Source organism: Phlebotomus papatasi, chromosome 1 (assembly GCF_024763615.1).
Source record: "Phlebotomus papatasi isolate M1 chromosome 1, Ppap_2.1, whole genome shotgun sequence".
Taxonomy (NCBI): Eukaryota; Metazoa; Arthropoda; class Insecta; order Diptera; family Psychodidae; genus Phlebotomus; species Phlebotomus papatasi.
In genome coordinates, this window is record NC_077222.1 from 86,871,616 (window position 1) to 86,894,694 (window position 23,079).

Sequence of the window (23,079 nt, forward strand, 5' to 3'; positions counted from 1 at the left end):
TGGGGAGGGTTTAGGGTGGAGATATCTTTGACGCCATATCAAGGTCCTTACTCACATCTATATACGATCTATGTGATTTCTTATGGCTTATCATTATGTTTTCAGACAGACACCTTTTTGGATAGAGAATAGTAAATCCAATTGGCGTTTCGTCGTATGAGAGGCAACCCTTTTACATTCACCTTTCAGCCTATCCTCATCTTCCCTATAACAAAATAAATATAAAATCTTCATATCTATATATATATATATATATATTGACCCGTATCTACACGGCCGCACATATACCGAGTCGTTTACATAGCAACAATATTTGTCTGTCATCACTATTATGGACGACCGCACCCTCGAGGGCACTCCCCTAGCCCCATTGCTTGACTCATGCAGAATCATTAGGAAAATTATTTCCACAGGGGTTGGTCGCACCTCAACCATATATGCACAGAAACTATATATGGCATGTGCTGTATCTGGCTCCACAAATTAGAATGTTTATATTATATAACCAACACTTTTTCTGAATATTACGCTGTACAAGTGCAGAGGAAAAAAAAAACAAAATGGAAAAAAAGGAAAATATCATGCAAACATTTTCTATACGGACCATGCCCAATTTGCTCATATGCTTCCAACGGCAAATTTTCTCTACTTTTTTTTCGATTGTGTAAACTTACCCAAGTATCACCCTTCTCGAAATCTGAGATTCTCTCATAACATTAGGTCTATACCAACTAACGTTGACCAAAAAAAAAAAAAAAATTGAACATATGAGAAACCAACATTAATTTTTTCTTTCATATCGTTTCAATAACAAGAACGTGTTCACATATATTGATCACTCTCGACCAAAATAGAGGGGGTTGGACGGCACACAGTGGAAGAATAGGAAAAAAAAGCCCCCAAAAGGGCAAAATGTTAGAATGGAATGTATATAGAAAAGTAATATGAAGAAAATCATGTGTTCATTTCCAACACTCAACTTTACAACCCCTCTCAAATGAAGAAGAAGATGCTTTCTATATATATGTATAATATTCAATCTATAGAGAAAATGGTTTTACCATTGCCCTCCCCCAAAATCCAAGGATGGATTGTGGTAAGAGTGATATAGATCCCCTTATCGACTTACAGAACTATTTTCACGCACTTATATTGGCATCTATGCCATAGGGCCACATATATATATCTAGATAGAGTGTTGAGATAGAAAAGGGGTTGGGATTGAGAGCAAAAGTGAATGAGATGGAATTTCATTATATCATTTCCCAACAAAAGAGATATAGAGAGAAAGTTCTAGGGCAAACGAAGCGAAAATGTCACTAATTAACTCATTTATGACTCTCCAATGATCATCCTTCAAGCTTTTCCTTCAATTGATTCATCCTCTGGAACAATTGGCAGACAACCATTTCCAATTGGACAGATGACAATATAATCAAATTATAATGTTGAAAATTTCTAAAATGTCACATTGCAATATGGCAAGGGCACCAGCTAATGCTCCTGTTCCATTTCATGCGACTTTGAATAAATTAGGAGAAAGCTATCAAGCTTCGCACACACTCTGGCTTCCAACACTTTATATTTTTCCCATATTCCTTTAATGCTGTAACCTATCTAGGGGAATGTTGGCATAGTTCGCACACAGTGAACCTTCAAACAACGCAAATTTTTTCTTGGTTTGCAAAGATCTAGTTCGTCATTTCTTAGCCATAAAATAGATAATTATTAAGCTCATGAGACGAGTTGAGAAATGGTAAGTCATCTCTTTGCAAACAAAGAGAAAATTCACATCGTATAAAGGTTCACTCTATGCGAACCATGCCTACATTCCCCTATGGCAATGCATTCTAATAGCTTAAAAGAATATGGGAAAATTTGAAGGGTTCAAAAGTCATACCCCCTCTTGTTTGTAAGCTTCTCTTTAATTCTAATATTTAAGAACGGTTTTCACCGATCGAACATGGTACATTGGATCGGTAAAGACCATCCTTAAGTTCTAGAAGTACACAAAAGCTTACGAATAGAGGGTGTCAAAGTCACCCGAACTTTCGGTATGAAAGTCTTTAATGTTCTGCATAGTAGTTCACCAAGGGAAACATTTGAATGAGTTTCCTTGTCTATACAGTAGACTCTCGCTCAATCGGCTCTTTTTCAATCGGGCGAAAAATTTTCTTGATAATTTTCACGTTTAATTATGAAGCTAATTTGCTCAAATTCGCTGTATTTCTTCCTATTTCATCGTGATCCTTTATAATTGAGCGCTTTTTGTGGAATTTACAGAGGCTTTGACGCCCAAATCTATCGATAAACTGGATGACATTTCGCCCCAAAGGCCCATTTGAGAGAGAGTCTACTGTATCTTCCAATACAAATGTATTTTCAATACAAAATTGTAGGAATTTTAAGATTTCTGTTAAGTACCTACTTGAGATATATTATTTTTTCATCATGTATATATATGTACTTGTTAATGATTAATCTTATCTTTGACAACGGTATTTCCTAATTTATTATTCTATTTTAATAAACTTCTGGAGTGCGATTAAATGTGGATTTTCCGATATTATGTCTGCGATATATGTTGAGTGTTTAAAGGTAGCAGACTTTTTTTTTTCAAATCATCTGGGAGAGCTCTGAAACTGTGTTTTTTCGCATATTTTTTAATGGAATTGACCCTTATCATGATGTGATTTAGTTTCAAAAATGGTCCACGTAAATTTAAAAATAGGAGAAAAATAGCTCTCTGAATTAAAATGTGTTTCGCTTTCCTCCCAATTTTTGAAAATATCAGAATAAAATCTGAAACCTGTAAAGCAGAGTTCCCAATGATATTAGAGACAGCTTTTTATCTATTATCCTTATACTATAAAAACTTAATGTTTTTATAGTTTTTCTTAAATTCGTGGTTGAAATGGAGCTTTTTCACAAATTGTTAAATGAAACTGAATTTTACCATGCTACATTTAGCTCAACAAGCCAATAGTCTAATTTCAAAGGTACCCCAATCCTCTGTATTTTCATTACAATCTTATCTATTTTATGTTGAAGCTGTGCAAATTTTATGCACAATATTATCTGTTTGATGTTTAATTTGTTCGTATTTTATGCACATTTTTGTTGGTTGTGTTTGAATTGTTTTAATTTTATGCACAGCCTTAGTCATTTAGTGCTTGAGTTGTGCAAATTTCTTTCTATATTTTTTTTTCATTCTATGTTTATTGTGTCTTAAAGTATTGGTACACAATAGACATTAACATAGAAAGTCATTGCTTGAAAGTATATTCAATAAAAATATATTAAGTGGATAAATAAAATAAATAAATCAATCAAATTCCAAAAGTGGCAGAAAGTACTTTCACTACCCTAATTTATACCGAAAAACATACAAAGTAAATATTTTTTGTGTGTACCACATCACCTGAAATTCACCCCAAAAACAAATATCAGATATGTAACAAATTTGATTTAATAATAACAAAAGTTTTGAAGATTTCTACAAAATATTTCCAGTGGAAAATGCTCTATTCACTTTACCTCTTTCCCATCGCATAACAAAAATGGAATTCAAGAACCCTTATGGAAAAGTTCATCGTGTGAATTTTCACCAAAACATTCTGAGAAATCTTGACAATTCAAATGGGGAAGGTCTTATAAAGTTTGGAAAACACTATTGCTATCTATTATCTTACACTCCATTTCTCCTAAACTGTGACTCACGATATCTTTTAACTATACCTACATATATATCTGGAATTCCATCACATACATGTATTATATCCGGAAAAAAAAGTAAAACATATATTTACATGGTATAGAGCGGTATAAAATAACCAAAATCTATATATGTAGATATAGGAGTCTTATAAGAATTCCTCCATAGCATACAAATGTGAATTTAGTTGCCTCCATGAAATTGCACATTCTTCTAAGAGTGAAGAAGTTACTCAAGAAGTTGCATGTAGCACTTGAGGTGAAATGGAATAGTGGATTCCAGGTGAATATGCTTGAGAAGAAACACATGTATACCATCAAGGTTCTATTTTTTTCTTTAAGGTACCCAACCTACACCATGCATGTGAAAGGTATTACATGAATTTTACATTTTCCACGTGTTAAAATTCATATTTTCATCAAAAAAAAATTGGAAATTATTGAGATGATATTTTTTTCCCAATTGCATTTAGTAAATATTGCTTTATATGATACATATACGCTCATAGAATAGATGTTGCAAAAAAATCCTCAATGGCTTTCATAACAAAATTCCAATAATGGCATGTTGATGTGAAGACGAGAGAAGTCTTCCAACATAGAGAAAATTGAGCAGAAAAATCTTATACATATTTTATCCATAGACTCTCCTAATAAAGTTATACCATCAATATAATATATATACTCTTTTATATTTCAAATGAAAGAAGCGAAGATGAAAAAAAAAATTGTGAAACAATTTAATTTTCCTCATTTTCTCACACGTCTACAGGTTTTTCACGCAGCAAAACGTATGTCTTCAATCGATCGAATCTCAAACTCTAATGAATGATGTTCATCGTTAATGATAAATTTCTCCCCTAGTATATTCTCTCTACTTTCTACAACACTCATATATGTATATTTGTGTAAATTACTTGCGAAATTGGAGCACACTCTCAAGATCTGTTTTATTTTTCTTCACACTTTAAAATAACACAGATAATAAAGAAATAAATTGAATTTTCACTCTATACCATCAAGATCATTATGAAGTACGCGGATTTGCTTTTTTTGCCACAACTTTAGATTTTAGCAATTAGTGGTAGAAAATATCAAAAGAAAAAATTTTGCGGCTCAAACTTTCCCTCGCCATATAAACCAAATTCTGAATTATTGAGAATTTGTCACTACAATTTTAAGACTAATGGCCTCTACACACTAGGGATATTTATGTCCATATTGAAGCAAATTCCCTATGCATGTGTAGGAAAAACGCTTCAATGGACATAAATTTCTCTGGTGTGTAGAGGGCATAATACCGTAGATAAGGGTAACTTTGACGCCCTCCTGTTCGTAAGCTTTTCTTTAATTCAATAGATCGGAACGGTAAAGACCATCCTTAAGTTCTAGAAGTAAAGAAAAGCCTACGAACAGGAGGGAGTCAAAGTCATCCGCAGAGAACAAAATCATCCGTACTTACGCTAAATTAGGGGGATGTAGGGCACCCTTGAATTGGGGTTGTTTCAAAATTGGGCTGTTATCTTTAAAAAAAAACCTATTTCAAAAGTATCCCAATTAAAATTTCCCCCATTTTCCCCTACTAGTCAAAAAATAAAAATAAATAAAACAATAAAAAATCATGGTGATTTAAAAAAGCTGTCTTATAAATTATTGTGAAAGAAAAATCGACAACTACTACTCGACAAAAAAATAAAAAAATACAGAATCATTGCAAAAACATAAAATTAGCATTTTCCAAAGATATATTGAACTTTCTTCTGCTCTCGAGCCAAGAAAAAAACTTCATCTACTTTTCTCTCATATAGAAAGTGCAGTAGAGTGTGAAAAAAAATCTACTCTTTATTGAATTCTCATAGAAAATCAATGAACTTTTAGAAAAAAAAGTAGTGTGAGGGCAATAGACGTTAATGGAATTTATAATTACATAATATAGATCATTTGGAATCAAATAACGCAATTTGTATCGGACTGTTTTTTTTTTGATAACTCTCTTTCATATTTAATATGAAAATTTCCCCACAATTACTCATATTCAAACATTTGTGAATTCAATATTTGCATACATCAACTGATTTACACTTTTCAATTCATATTTAAAATCATCCATACGGTCTTTTTTTTCTATCTTCTCTCATAAAACGTTACATTAGGCACACAGCATATAATAATACATGTATTTATTGATGGTCTTTTGTAAGCAGGAATGGGGAAAATTAATTTGTTTTCTTGTTTCACTGTAGGATATTTGTTTATCAGGCGTTCAACTGAAATTGAAATGGCTGAATCAACAGAGTGATGAATGTTTTACTGAGGGCAGATAAACTATAAATTCTGATCAACTTCAATATTGTTCTTGTTTTAGTGTTAAATCACTTTAACTGGTACGAGATAGTAATACACCAATATGTTGAGAAATTTACTTTTATTAAAACACAAGAGATTCAACATAAAATGGGATAGGGAAACGGTACCAAATTTCGGTCAGCTTGCAATTTCGGCCACTTCTTTTGTTCCTCAAATTTCAATGAATTTTAAGTTTTTGCATACTTCAGAGATTATAAAAAGTTCTTGGAAGAATTCCGGAAGGGGCAAGGAATTATGAGACACAAGTTGGTCGAAATATTACCCAAAGCTATGACTATATTTTTAATCATTTTAAAATGTATTAAGAACGATTTTAGAGAAACGCAAAACGATAAACTAATTACATAGGGGAAAGTGCTCTCCCTTCGAACGTTCATGCCTTCGAATAATTTGAATTTCTTTTGTTTCTCGTAGGAGATTTACAATAAATTATCACGGAATTATCAACAATTGATAATAAGTCAACTAATATTTAATAGAAATGTGGAAATGTCTTAGGAAAACTAAAAGAAAATTCACATTATTCGAAGGCATGAACGTTCCAAGGGAGAGTACTTTCCCCTAATTAGTGAATTTCAAAATATAATAGTGCGTTATTCAAAAGAGTTATGGTGCTATTCCAATGATAAAAAACATGTTTTTTTTAGTACTTTACTGTTCTCAAGTGTTTCTGCATTATCGACTTTTCTTTGTGTTGGTTCCTATCATGACCATTTTCTCCAGTCCTCGCCGTGTTCTCAAACCACCAAATAGCACCATTAAATTAAACAATCAAATCCCTATTTTCTTTATAAAGAGTTAATTTAAAATTTGCTATTTCAAAAAAAAAATATAATAATTACACTAATATAGTACTCCTTAAAAGAGCAGAATCCGCCCTGTACTTGATATAAAATTTTTGAAATGACACCAACTGATGGCATCTAGTTTAAAGAACAACAAAGGGAAAATCTAGATGAGACCTTCCTAAAAAGACATCCGTCTCTTCCTGCAGGGCATCCAGACAGACACAACCTGCTAAATTAAAGGCCTTTTTTGAATATAAATCAACATGAGAATACATGTATGCATATGACAAGAAGAAAATGAGTATATATTCTTAAGTAAAATACGCACGACATCGCCCACTCTCATTCTCTCTCATTTTTCACCATGCACATTTTGACTACCATTCTCTCTATGGTGGTACTGGAAATATTTACACAAAAATGTCATGAAAAACACTTGAAAATACTACTGAAGAGACTGTAATTTCTCAAGTGAACTCACAGAAGAGAATTAAAATGAGGAATAAAAAAAAAGAGAAAGCACTGTGACATTTTAAATTTATCATCAAATAAATATAATTAGATTTTTTTTTGCCCTGTCTTCTCATGCTTTTTCTAACATTTTAATATTGTATGCTTCGTATACCAGAGAATTTTCATTCAATGGGTGTTAAATTTTCAAAGGAAATGAAAAGCTATTTTATTTTTTTTTCTTCCTCCTCCACCTTTCTTGTAAACCAAATTACCGGAAAGGAAAATAAGTTAAATATTATTTAAATGAATATTTTAGTATACTAAAGACTAAATTATGCATGTGGAACACATTGGATGGATTATAAGGGAAAATCTCTTGCTACATGATCATGTGCATAAAATAACTATTTCACATTTAGACAAAGAAAGCTTAACCTAAAGTAGCTTACAGGAAGACGAAGATGGAGGAAATGAATAACAAATGAAGGCGGACAACTGAATATCGAGCCTATCGAGAGCTATTGGTATATTATACCTAAAAGAAAATCAATCAATCTGTGAAGTTACTCATCTGCAACAGACAGCAAGCTGTTATAGCCTAAAGCAATAGTTGATATTTCTCTCCTACACTGCTGGCAATAATCATAGCTCCACTTTTTCATACTGGAAAAACTTTGAAAAAAATTTTTTTTTGGAAAAAAATAAAAAAATCATTTGAAGATATTTTCAAACCAATATGAAAAATTGCCATTTGAATTTCATATCGTTAGAACTGTGAGTACTGTGATAGAATCTTTATCAAAATGGCGATTTTCGGGTGGCAATAATTATAGCTCCACTCAATATATTTGGTTTCAGGGTATTTATTTTCAATCAGTGAAGGTAAATATCTTTTAGTAATTCAATTAATAACTTTATTAAAATAATTAGAATCATTTTTATAAAGTTTTTCATGAATTTTGCTGAAATTTTGTAAGAAAAATGTTTAATGAACAAAAATAAGGGATTAATTAAGGTCTTGAAGGGGATGAAAATTGACAACCAAAAAATTTCCATAAAAATGACAAGATCCTATCACCTTTCATCCGAATTTGTCCATATAGAAGACATATATGCATTTTAAACCACTCCCAGGGCCAAAAATCTCCTTTTGTTAGAGGCAAAAGTGTACAATTTTCCGTGTTACAGTCGAAAAAAACAAGTTTTCTACCGAAATTTGATGTAAAACAATGCTGACTGCTTAGTCTCATCATGTTCTGTTGATCCTGTCCCAAAACAGAATTCCAAGTGACTAAGGTGGTCTTTAGAATAATGAAATAAAAAAATATCAAAAAGAAGCTTATTGCAGTTTGATGAATAGAAAGTATTTTACGTCATTTAAGTGGTTTAAAATTATTTTTTCAGACAGAGAACAAGTTAAGACAAGACCAATCAATTTTTTTAGTCGAAAAAAATAATTTTGTACCACTTAAATTAGGTAAAACACCTTCTGTTCATCAAACCGCAATAAGCTTCTTTTTGATATTTTTTTATTTCATTATTCTAAAGACCACCTTAGTCACTTGGAATTCTGTTTTGGGGCAGGATCAACAGAACATGATGAGACTAAACAATAAGCATTGTTTTACATCAAATTTCGGTAGAAAACTTGTTTTTTTCGACTGTAACACGGAAAATTGCACACTTTTGCCTCTAACAAAAGGAGATTTTTGGACCTGGGAGTGGTTTAAAATGCATATATGTCGGCTATTTGGACAAATTCGGATGAAAGGTGATAGGATCTTGTCATTTTTATGGAAATTTTTTGGTTGTCAATTTTCATCCCCTTCAAGACCTTAATTAATCCCTTATTTTTGTTCATTAAACATTTTTCTTACAAAATTTCAGCAAAATTCATGAAAAACTTGATAAAAATGATTCTAATTAGCTTTATAAAGTTAATAATTGAATTACTAAAAGATATTTACCTTCACTGATTGAAAATAAATACCCTGAAGCCAAATTTATTGAGTGGAGCTATAATTATTGCCACCCGAAAATCGCCATTTTGATAAAGATTCTATCACAGTACTCACAGTTCTAACGATATGAAATTCAAATGGCAATTTTTCATATTGGTTTGAAAATATCTTCAAATGATTTTTTTATTTTTTTCCAAAAAAAATTTTTTTTCAAAGTTTTTCCAGTATGAAAAAGTGGAGCTATGATTATTGCCAGCAGTGTAGGTGTTTCGATGATACACGAAATCCGGAAAATTCTATAGCAATTGCAAATAGTACGACTTTAATGCCTAGCAAGAATGTTTATTCAACAATCGAATTTTCAAATAGTGTTGAATTTATTTTTTCTGGTTCATCGTCACCACCCCAATTTCCCTTGTCAATATTGCCTGTAGAAAATTGCACATTTTCTTTCTGATGAAATGATAATAATTTACGATGACAATGGAATATCACCTCTCTGTATAAAATGATATAAAATCAATCAAGAATATTTTCTACCATATCATCACCCAGGATATAGCCTTGGGCTATACGATAAATTTTCCAATTTCCCAGCATAGCACATCGCTTTTATATCTCTTCATCATCATTTTTCATCACCCAACAACTATCGTCTTATAACATCTTGATCTATCGTGCATGCAATATAATAAATACCAAAATCCTTTCATTCGAAATATATCTAAAAAGACCCGTTGAATTTTCTCTAAACACGAAAAACCATATAACACAAACTATCATTTAATTGCACAAAATGCAATAAGACTTCCTCTCTGTTACATTCTCTCTCTTACATCTCTCCTTCTTTCCCAAGAATTTATCATTTAAACTACATTTCTCTTATAGTCAATCTCTTCTCTTTTACACATTGTACAAAAGGCATACAATATAAATTATATATTCGTTGAAATGCAAATAAAAATATCTTGTGAGACCATTCCCCCAAAGTTTATACTACATATAACCACATCGCCACAGTTAATTAATTATATACCAAAAATACAAAATATAAATTAAATATGACTATATTACTCACTTTAATGTGAGCAATTCTCCAATCTGTGTGATGACAATCAAAATATGATGTATATGTATGTTCTCTAGAGCATCTCTGCATAGAGAATTATTGGCAAACTTGGGTGCTTGAAACTCATTAAGTGCAACGAGATATAAATCAAATTTCTAGTATTAGATGAATTTGCTAGATGAGAAACCATACCATTTAATTTGACATTAATTTGGCAGGAATACCCCTCACAAATTGTAACAACTGTTCAACTCACTCTTTAGTCCCCCCAATAAACATAATGTAATGAAATTTTGTCAAAATTGAGAAACTCATAAAATATTAATAAACGAGAAATGCACACTTTTTCCTTCAACATTTATACCACATATATACACTAATAAAACATGACAATACTTAAAAGTACAATAGTATCATCGTCAAACTTTTAATTCAATTTGCATTAAAAATTAAACAATAAAATTTTTCAGTCAACATCAAACACCAAGACTTTTCTCACAATTTTCTTTCTATTTTCCACTGTCATTCTTTGGATGTTCAATTAGACAATCTTATATTTCTCTTTATCTTGTATATAAGTGCAAAACATTATATTAAATTGGATAATGAAAATGTCTCAAGTATCCAGATATTCTTCTGTATCGTATGACAAAAATGACATTGTCGACAACAACAACAACAACAAAACCCCAATCTTCCTAAACTGAATGACGAACCATTAGAGGAAAAATTATGCAATCATTCTAATATTAAAATTAATTAGGAAAATTGACTATAGCAATAAAAGTATACACAAGTTTTACCAAGATCTCCAACCTCCCTCGAGACATTTTATAAAATAATAATTGTATGCACAAATGACGTGTATAAATACTTATACATGTACATATAAATGTATTCAGAAGAAAAACAAAAAATAGAGGGGTGGATGTCAGTTGTAAAAGAACCCATGGAAAAAGCCATGTAACAATGTTTTCACCCCAAAGCATCTTAAAAGTTAAAGAATGAACGCTCATCATAATTCCATATAACCTCAAGGTTGTGAAGACAAAATATACAAGCACAAAAACCCAAGAAGAAATTAAATCAACTACCAACTTTGTTATAATTACGCAATTTAAATACATGTATAACAGTACATATACGACATCTTCACTAAACGACCCCGGTTGGTCTAATAGCATATCCATAGGATAGGAATCATAATTTCCTTCTTCTCATACTTTTCTCATTTTAACCCCCCCCCCCCCTCCTTCCCTCTCTCTTCCTCTCTTTCTCTCTTGCTCTATCCTTTTTCTTTCAAAAAGATATTTTAAAATATAAAATAACTTTCTTTTTATTTTATGTGCCAAATTTATAAAAGCAAGATATATCATAGACTTTTTTTTTCAAATTCTCTCTCATTCCCTCTCTCTCTCTCTCTTTCTCTATCTTATACACCCCTTTTTCGCTTTTATGAAAATTTCATAACTTCCGAAAACTCTCAAAGTCAACACAAAAGCCACAGAACTACACAGACATGTTCCAAGCGTTTCCCCTATTTCCAAACTTTGCACCACCATAGCATCATTACCACTATAGGTCTGACAGAGAATATCCTCAATTTCACCACAATTCCTTTAGGATTATAAGTTAGTCTGAAAGCTCGGGTGCAATTTGAAAGTTATCACAAACTGATAGCAAACTCACAACAAGAAGTTCATTGAGCATAAAAATCTCATCAGGCATGAGATTTATCAAATAGTCTATACGGTTTTCACACCTAGATCCCCAAATAGACTCAAACTAATCCCCGAGAATATTTAGTCCGCAAAATTTAACGCTGCAGGATCAGGTGAATGAAATTTTTGCACAGAACCTTCAATCAAGCCATTGAGAAAAAATGTATAGATTAAGTAGTTTCTCGAATAAAACTAATGTGCTAGACAGGCTTACGGCAAGCCGAGTAACGGCTTAATGTATAATCAAAATAAATTAGACTTCGTTCTCATTTAGTTTCCCATCAAGCCGTCTTTCGGCTTAGGCCGTAATGCCGTAGACAGACTTACGGTTTAAGCCGGGAGACGGTTTACTGGGAAACAGATTGCAATGTAGTCTAATCACTATATTGTTTATAATGACGTTAAGCTGTCTCTCGGTTTAAGCCGTAAATTTGTCCAGCGCATAATTCTGTGTAGGGCATAGAGTCCAATTGGATTTACTCTTACTATGCTTTATTTTTATGGTTCAACTTTTGTCACTTTATGACAGATGTTTAGAGAAATTTTCGCTTAAGACAGTAAATAAATAACAATACGTATTTATGATCAACGCACAATAACTTTTTTTTTGTAAACATGTTTTCAAAATTTCCCATGATAATGAGCGAGATGACTAGATGTGGATTTCATTCACTCCCATTGAAATGTCAAAAACATGTTTACAAAACAAAAGTTATTGTGCGTTGGTCATTAAATGTGAAAAAAATCTCTGCGCTTTTTATTGTTTAGTATTTGGAGACTTTCGGAAACTGGACTTAGCTTCTAGTCTGAAGAGTGCTGTAATTTTTTTCTTATAAGTATATTCTTTAAGTATTTATTTATAATTAATTCTTTAGAATAAGATAAGGGTACCACAGTTCGTTACGTTAAGAATAGCTCTCTATCTCTAACCCCAAACCTCTATTTAGAATTTTTATTTATTTCTATGCATTATACCCAACGCACAATAACTTTTATTTAGTAAACATGTTTTTGATATTTTAATGAAAGTGAGTAATGCCCAATGCACGATAACTTTTGTTTGTAAACGTATTTTCAAAATTTCCTGTGAGAGAGAGCGAGATGACTAGATCTCTATTTCATTTACTCTCCTTTAAATGTCAAAAACATGTTTACAAAACAAAGATTATTGTGCGTTGGGCATAAGAGCTAAATCTAGTCGTCTCGCTCATTTTCATGGGAAATTTTGAAAATATGTTTACAAACAAAAGTTATTGTGCGTTGGTCATCAAAATTTTAATGCCCAACGCACAATAACTTTTGTTTGTAAATATGTTTTAAAAATTACTTATTTTTATACTAAAAATGCAGTGCTATGCTATCAGCTAGATAAGATCTGATAAATTCCCAAATTGCAAATTAAACACTTCACTTTGTATCACAAATTTAAACTTAATCCGCAAATATGAAATTCTCTAGGAAGTGTCCTCTTAAGTTAACCCTTGCTGACGTCAGTAAGCTGAGGATGTATTGAAGAATATTTAGGTCAGACTAAGCCTCTGTTATATAAATATTTTAGTAGAACTTATGAAATGAAATCATTTGGTTTCTGTTAATTTAAAAAATTCTTTGTAAATCTAATTAAATTACTTATGGTAAATTTTACACTCTTGACATCTGAACAACTTATTCTGAATTTTTATATTTCAAATTATATATGTATTTAGCCTTGCAGATATACTATTTTTTCGCTCATTTTTTCTTCATGCAAATTTTAAGTAAGCCAGATACATATGAGGTAGTTTCAGGCAACTGAAGCTTTTTCAAGACAAATGTGCCAAATGTTTATGAATTATATGCAAGCTAAGTCCATTTAGTTTCTCTTGAATATTGGCTATATAACATTATATAGCACATTTCTCATTTATTAATTTATTATCTCAAAAATTAATAAATTTCAAAAGTCAGGCAGGCTTTAAACTACCCGAATCTACTGTCAATTTCTTTCCCTATCTTGGTTTTTTTCATTATTTAAACTTGTACTAAACCTTCTCTTATCCAGGGGCCTCTCAACATTTCATTTTTCCATACGTTTTTGCATAGAGGTACTGAAGACTATCGGCAAGTTTTTTCCTAAAGAGAATTGACTTATAGGTCTGATATATTTCGAAATCGTGCACTAAAAGCTATTTAAAAATACATATTTCATAATGCTCGCCAAAATAATACAAGAACTACGAGCAAATTTCTTTAAGTCGCGGTTGCAATAGCTGCAAAATTTTTACAAGGAAAAATATCTGCACTTTTTATTAGGCTTGATGGGCCCCTGTCTTATCTTATCCTTTAGTCTGGACGATGGAGCTCACACAATTTCTCTAGCTTTTAAAAAATATTGTAAAGAATCTTATTTAAATCTCAAGATTTTCTTAAACGATTCTTATTTCTTGAAATACAATCTTAACTCTCTAACTTTCTAGTTGACCGTACTTGTGAATCTATTCATACCGCAACACAGTTGGAAATATCTTTGTTTTAAATACAACCAATATATTAATGGACAACCACAAACTGAGCTCCATATTTTGCCAAATTTCCTCCTTAACATGGCTCAAAATGTTCTCTTTATCATTAAATTACAATATTTAACGCACTTTTCACCCAAAATGACAACACAATTTTTCAAATTCCATGCCAAAAAATTTCTAAAGCATCTGCATTGGTATGCTAAAGTTGTTATCTTATTAAATTTCAGTTCACATTTAACTATATACTTTTCGCATTATAAACTATTGCATTATTTTTTTTTTGTTTGTTAATTGATGAAATTTCAATCAAAGTGAAAATCAATGGGTATGAGGGGAACTTATTTAACTTTTGCGTCACTGTGTATTTATGTGAGATCAACTATTTTAAACAAGTTTCAGGAAAAGTTTGTCTAACATTAAAATCTGAGTTAATTAAACTCATTAAAGTTGAGGAATGTTTACTTAATTTAAATTGCACTCATGAATATTTGCCTCTCTTACTATGTTGCCATATTTTCAGAAAAATATGACACTTCCCCCCTATAATCTCACCCACCACATAATCTACATAGATGATCCCTAATTTTAAACTTTTGTCGGAATTTGCATACACCCAAAATCATTCAGGAACGTAATACGGTTATAGAAAATACACCATATTTCCGCATATATTGCATAATTGCCTGCTAAAAATTATGTGGAAAATTCCAATTAAACCCTTTCATTTTCAATCTAATTTGTAATTGGACTATAGAGTATATCGTGTTTTTTTTTCAGTTTCACCAAGAATCATTTTAAGCAACATTGTGTTGTAGGAAAATATGGCAGTATTGTAATTTTACAAGCTAATTTTAATTTACAACTCATGAATTTTCAATTTTGCAAAAAAAAATGTTTTCAGATAAATTAACAGCTGTAACATACCATCATGCATAATATGTGCCAGTAAGAGAAATTGATTGTCATATTCGTAATTCACTATAAGGTTATGATTAGAAATTGCGGTCGCCCACCGCAATCATCGATTCATATTGTGATGGTTTTTGCAAAAGCACTTTGAAAAGTACATTGAATGTACTTGGTGGAGTTATTTACAAAATAATCTGAAATATTACACGTAGTAACAGTGAATAAATCAGTCAATTTATTCATTGATTAAATTGTGTGTCAACCATCCTCGAGAATGTGAAGTGCAATTTATTTCCAATTACTGGATAAATATAATTATCCAAAACATTTTCACACTAATTATTTTATGGTTGTAATTTTCTTCTCCATCACTGAGCGATATCGCCAAAGTACCAAATATTAAATCAAATGGGAAATTTCAATTAACTACAGCCTCTATTAATTTTCCCCTAAGTGCATTTCTTTGAACCACTTTGCGTTTCAGGCCATGCTGTGGTGCTTCGACGTGTATACACCACCCCTTACATAGTCTGTGGTAAATAGATGAGAAATACCGTAAAATTTATGGATTTTTAATAGAATTCTAATAAAGCACATTGGAGAAAAAATCCTGACTATTTGAAAATTTTCCTTCTCTAATTTTTATTAGCTCGCAAAAAATGTTTTTACAGAAAATGTAGGTATTTCATAGTAGAGGAATGTGGGGCTACATTGAGCTGGACGTACACTGAAAACGTGATTTTCATCGCTTTTTTCTAAATAGGATAATGTCCTAATTAAAAACCATTTCCAGACGGTTAACTTTGACAGAAGATTCAACACATTAAATTCATAACTCTGTAGAGAATTACATAAATTTGCTCCCTGACTCTTCTAGAATGTTACCGTTTAGTGAAAATTCTTTAGATATAATTTGAAAACTTCTTAAATACAAGAAAAAATACGCGAGTGTAAAATGCTTCTATTGGAAACAAATTAATCTAAATGGAGACAAGGAAATTTTCTAATTGGAGACAAACAGTGTATAAGTAAAACCGCAACGAAAGGCTTCCAAAACCTTGTTGAGTTGCTTCTGAGTGCAGGATTTGTTATTATTTCTGGTCTTTTCTCCTTTCCCATCTAAAACAGTAAGAAAATCTCTTCAAAAAACCATATTTCCGAGGTTTCCTATTGAAGCATTTGCAGACACTTCAGAAAAACCCTTCTTGTTCACGAAATAGGTAATTATTTCATTTGAAAACTTCACGTACCGTTAACAATAAAGATTACCACTTAATTTAACTAAAATTAGCCAGAAATATGACATAAATGTTAAACAAAACAAATAAACAACAATCACTTCATTGTGTTTTTCATTGGAAAACATGGTCAATTGATGAAAAATTCGATGGTGAAAAGGTACACTATTAATTTTTCTGAGAAATTAACAAATTAAAATTTGTTAATATGAATGGATTTTCGCTTTAATTGGAGCAAAATTAACTAAATAATGAAACTAAGGTATAGAAAATTTATAAATTTAGTAATTTAGTACTGTATTTATCATAAAAACAGTGACGTTTCCATTTGGAGTAGCGAAAAATTTCCATTTGAAGCAGGTTTTGAATTAGCTTAATTTACTCTAGACATGGTTTTACCTGTTTAACCTTGTGCCCTAGACAAACTTATATGCAGGACACACTTGCGACTTAAGCCGAGAAATAGCTTAACGTAATTATAATCAGAATATTGTTTAGACTACATTCCCATCAGTTTCTCACTAAACTGGCATACGGTTCAAACCGTAAGTCTGTCTAGGGCATTTCGGATTAAGCTGAAATACGACTTGGCGGGAACCTGATGGTAATGTAGTCTAATTATAATTCGGGGGTTCGATTAACTTTTTTTCCTCATAACTTTAACACGTTTTAGATGTAAAAATATATTAACATTTTTTAATGTTAATTTTATACCTCTTTGAGGGTAAAATTAACATGGGAAAAGGGTAACTTTAACCTCTAATACACCTAAAAAGGGTAATATTTACACGGATTTAGGATCAAAACTTCAGGGTAAAATAAACATTTCTGAAATGTTATTTTAACTTTTTCGGATTTCTCTCAGTGTAGCCAAAATATACCTAGCCTGTTTTCCTTAACCCAATTTAAAAGGTAAAATACGGTAAAATTCGGATTTATACCAATTCAAAGTCAATTTCCTCATTATGTCAAGATAAATTACCAAGTCGTCTGAAACGTAATCTAGCCAAATTCTCAACAAAACACACATCATAATATTTTCACGTGAAGCCAAATATTTCATTGTAGTTATGCGCAACAGAATGGCAAAGTGTATAACCAAGAGTGGTTGAAATTCAACAATTCCTCAACATAGCACAAACCGTACAATTTCAATCTGTTCACCCACAGGGCATCTAACCCAACTTGTGATCCTTTCATTTCCCCTTTTACAAGGATATAATGAAGGAACAATGCTATGAAATACCGTCAGTCTTCCCTACACCTACATAAATATTACGTATCTAACATTTTGCAAAGGTATCCCTTAAGCACTGTCACGATATACAAGAAATTCTGTGCTACCTAAAATCAGAATGTGTAGTATGGTGTTCATACAAAAAAAAAGGGACGACAAAGCGTCCCAACTTTGCGGAATGCTTGAACTATCGTGGCTTAAATTCTATAACCATTAAACAGATTTGTATTATTTGTCTATAGGGGAAATGGGGTTACCTTCGAATTGGGGCAGCTTTGAAATTAAGCACTCTTCTCCTATCGTATTGTTTTAGCAAAGTATTTTATCACTTAGAAGTCTTCCTTTTTAGGACTTGATTATAGGTTCATAACCGATTTGAACTGATTTAGAAATCACTCAAGAAGGTTTAGGTGCAATTAAATTCAATTTGGAATAACGATTTATTTCTTCAAAATTGATTCATTACCGGTTAAAATCGGTTCAAACTTACAGACAAGTTCCTCAAATGTGAACATTTGAGGGATAAACTTTTTCACATAACCTCAAATTTAACATTCTGAATTCAACCGTCGTCGGTCGTTCGTTAATATTTCAGGAACTTGACTGTATCCCAGTCCTTTCAAACAAAGCCAAAACTTGTTACAATTAGATGATAAATACGTTATCTAGACTCCTTTTAACCTTTAATCTAGTTATTAGGAATGATTTAATGGTTTTTCGTTTAGGGATGAAATATCAGTCTATCAGAGCGTACGGCCTATTCGACACATGTCAACTCAGTCGAAAGCTGTAACCCACCAATCTTAATCCTTTATTCAATCTCATAAAGTGAAAAATTGGTGGCACCTTCAGTTCTCCAATTCCCCTCTATAAGTCTTAATTTTCTTTAGGTGAACCACATCAGGGCTTACACATGGTTTTGGAGGATAAGAGGAGGGAAATGTTAATAGTTCATTAGTCAACTTATGGGAGGGCCCTTCAAATTACCCAAATTTTTATCTGTAACCGTTTTACTTCTAGGCTTAAGCCGGACGGTAAGACCAACAAACAGCGTAACGTGCAAAATTCGTAACTTCAGATTTCCAAAATTCTACCAAAATATGGCCCTTATGGCCTCTATTCAGTAGGGAAATTTATGTCCATATTGAAGAAAATTCCCTACGCTTGCGTAGGAAAAAATCTTCAATATGGACATAAATTTGTATAGTGTGTAAGGGCCATAAGAGGATGAGCATTTGACATATAAAAATTACTCAAAATCAAAGGATTCTATATAGTACTCCACTCAGAAGAGTTCGAGCAATAAAAAAGTCTACCACCAATATGACTACACATCCATATGTTATGTATTGAATGGGAAACCGGTATTGCTCGTGCTTATATGAAATATCCCCATAACACAAAACTTCTTCAAACATTGCAATATGCTGTACTACATCTTTGGCAGGAGAGGAAGTTGTCGCGATTGAAGAAAAAAAAATAATATAGTTACTTATAAACGTACTCTTTGTGCAAATAATCAAGGCTTTGAGCCACCCACATACAAGAATGTTGACGACTATGTGAAATTATCGGTGGCACTTTAATTGAGAAATTCAATTAATGAACACCAATTTAATAAACAACTTCTTCGGGTGTATAATATATCTTCCATGCAGAATATTGAATAAACATACAGTAAAACTTCCAATATAGACACATATACGCGAGATTCACGGGGATTTCTAATAATCAAATGAATTCGATGTCGTATTATTAAATTAATCGCACATGAGTAAGCTCTTTCCTCAATTACATTCTCTCTCCCTTTCTCCTCCAACCAATGCCTCTTTGCAATATCACGAAGTCTTTTTACTTGTGGTCCACAGATGAGGAGCACAAAAAAAAAAGAAAGATTGCCTTAAGAACATAATATAATAGTGTATACACAACAACAGAGCATAGAAGTGAAGGAAATGACTTGAAGTTCACGGACCTCAAAATCTCGCGCTCTGTTGATTCTCTTATTGTTTTCCTTATAGTCTTTTCAGTACCTCAGCACTATGCTCATATGTTTTCCCTCTGTACAACACATTGACTGTTATTGATGATGATAATGATGACGATTTGCGATAGCAAAAATGATAAAAGTGACGGCTTCAATTCTGTATACAAGTACCCTATAGTCGTGCACATTTAGCTTCCAGACTTTGGTTGAAAGAACTGTAATTGCCTCTTTTTTTTTCATCATAAGCCCCATTCTATATCTTCTTCGCACTTCTATCTCTTCTCCTCACACATATACATAATTAAATCTAAATTTGCAGTATGACCAAAAAGAAAAGAATCTTTTTTCACGTAAAAATATTCTTGCTTTAGGTATGATAATATTTCAAAGTTTTTTTCTTCTTTTTTTTTTGGTTATCTTCCATGCAAATACGCGCTTTTTTACTTCAGGTAGCACCCAAAGAAGGCATGATTAACGTATGTGAACTGAAAAAATCGGCAACATAATTGCTTGCAAAATTGAAACTACTACACTGAAGTTTTTGCAGACGTTACTGGAGAATAACTTTAGTGAATTTTAACTAATTTCAGTAAACTGAAAACATTTTATGACCCTCACACAGATTGGGAAAATTCCAAGATATTTTGTTAGCTTTTATGTACCAAGAAACAACATAAACAGGCGTAAACAGTTCAACGAATTGCCAATAAAATATAAGAATTTTATAGACATTTTGAATGGAAAGTCAAGTAAAATGTGAAAACAATTAAGAAAACGTTCTTGGAATTCAGGACATGAAAAGTGAAGGACTGAGATAGTGACTGAAGAATCATATTGACCATCAGTAACTCACCATCAGGAAGTTTCTAAAATCGACTAATTTGCATGATTTTTGGTTTTGCTTTGTGTTATTTTAGGTATTGACTACTCGCCAAAAACACGTAAAGCAGAATTCCTAGACAATTATTCATATTATCCTAAAACTCTGTATTTTAAAAGGTAAGGCATGAGTAAAACCATCCGACTTAATTATACCAAAACTAAACTATGATCTGAAAAAAAAAATCTAAAGTTTAACAAAGATAATGAAAATCTCAAAACTGATTGAAAGGTAACAAGATGACCTTACTTTACTGTTCTGATTCCGCACCGAGAGTATCCTCGAATCGTGAGCGCCCACTAATGAACTCTTACTTTGGGAGCGTTTTTTTTTTTTTTCAAAATTGTAATTTGACGGAATTTTGACGTTTCCGCCCACAGCAGTGTATGCATTTTTCTCCAAAAAAAAACAATTTTTGACAAAAATTGCTCTCAATATGTGAAGGCCTTAATGTAGGAACGTATAATCGAAACCGCGGAAGAGGAAATTTTAAAATATTGAAAAATTTGAAGCAGAAAATACCCTGGGATAAACCATCGAACGCCTGAAGTCGGCTGCAGTGGATAGTATCTTAATTTGCTTTAAGAAGGACGGAAATAGTCCCACGCCATTGTTATCGCTAAAAAGAGATCAGCCATTCCTCATCCTTGCCCTGTCCATTTACACTGAATCTCCATCTGGACATATATTCCGATCCGATTGCTGATCAGGTGAAGAACTTGAGTAACATTTTTAATAAAACTTTACCTTGGTCAAGTCATGCTACGATTCTTGAAGGTCAAAGGTTTAAGAGGCTCTAGAGAACGTAATTGTCTAGTATAGTCGAGATTTTCCACCTTATAGCGAAATAGAGCCCGGCTGGTGGATACGTTTTCCCGATTGCGGGAATTTTATATTTCCCGCCTCTAGCCCCAAGCAAGGCCATTTACTGGCCGTATAGTTCTGCTGCCCGCCTTGTAGGGGACGGACTGACAGGCGACACTGTTAGTCAGTCCGTAACATGGTCTAGAAGAGTTCGGAAGGGGACACAGAGCTAGGTCGCTGCTGGACTAATTGGCCGCGATAAGCCTTATACGGGCTTCAGACCTAAGGCCGGCTTCAGACTGAAGGTTTATCCCAGTTCCCGAAGGTCTCAAAAATCTAAATAATAAGCAATTTTAATGATTTTTCAAAATCTAATGGATAATTTGCCCTAAATATCCAATTCTAAATAACAAATTTCTTAAAAAAAATCGTGCTTGATAAGGAATTAGAGGAGTTAGGCCAGATGGCTAAGCCTTAGGTCTGAAGCCCGTATAAGGCTTAGCCATATAGCTTAACTTCTCTAATATCTTATCAGTCAAGATTTTTGGCAAATTTTGAATGAATTTTCGGTCTGATGAGATGTAGCAGATAGTGGACGGAAAAATAGACCTCTCTTGATTTTTACTCTTTAATTTTTCACAAATTGAAGAATGTGAAGAATTAAAGAGTAAAAATCAAGAGAGGTCTATTTTTCCGTCCACTATCCGGAAAATTTTGACTTAGGATTGGATTACTAACGCCAAATGACCTATTACATTTTGAAAAATCAGTAAAATCGGTTGCTTTTTAAGTTTTTGAGACCCTCGAGAACTGGGCTAAACCTCTAGTCTGAAGACAGTCTTAGTCTCCATGAGGAATCTTTCAGGACAAAAACCCGACAGTACAAGAGAATTTTATTAAGTTCGAACTCGTTAGATGTCTTGAGATTTCGGATATGTTTTAACCGGTCCTAATCAGTTATGAACCAGTTAAGAAACGATAAGCATTTTCCTTCCGAAAATCAGTTCAATCACTCTTTATCTATTCTGGATTATCTTTAGACCGATTTATGAATCGGTTCAAATCGGTCAAGATGCGGTAAACGGTAAATGATGTGAAAGTAATTTTGAAGTAGGTATAGTATCTAAGTTACGAGTTTGACCATTACACAAAGCAACCCTCTATAAAACTCCAAGAATTTTATCAACTTTTCAGTCTTCATACGTTACACTGGTCGGTATGCCTTTGTACAAAAAAAAATGTCAGAAAAAGGAAACTGGCGGCATAAGCGAAAAAACTTAATTATCCAAATGGAAATTTAAATTGTGCACACAGACACAAATGCGACACCTAAAAGCACATTTGTCTACATGATATCAAGTACTAATTGGAAATTGAATTGAAAGCTTGTTTCACGGATTTTCCCTACCCGAATACGCAAAAGTTCATTTCATTTTGATTAAATATT

The 23,079-nt window shown here is 32.3% G+C and overlaps 1 protein-coding gene across 7 annotated transcripts in view; it reads right to left on the reverse strand.

Moving 5' to 3' along the window:
- Positions 1–23,079, reverse strand: part of LOC129797905 (maternal protein pumilio) — a 280,842-nt gene that overhangs the window by 61,076 nt on the left and 196,687 nt on the right. The gene's annotated exons all lie outside the window — the stretch shown is intronic.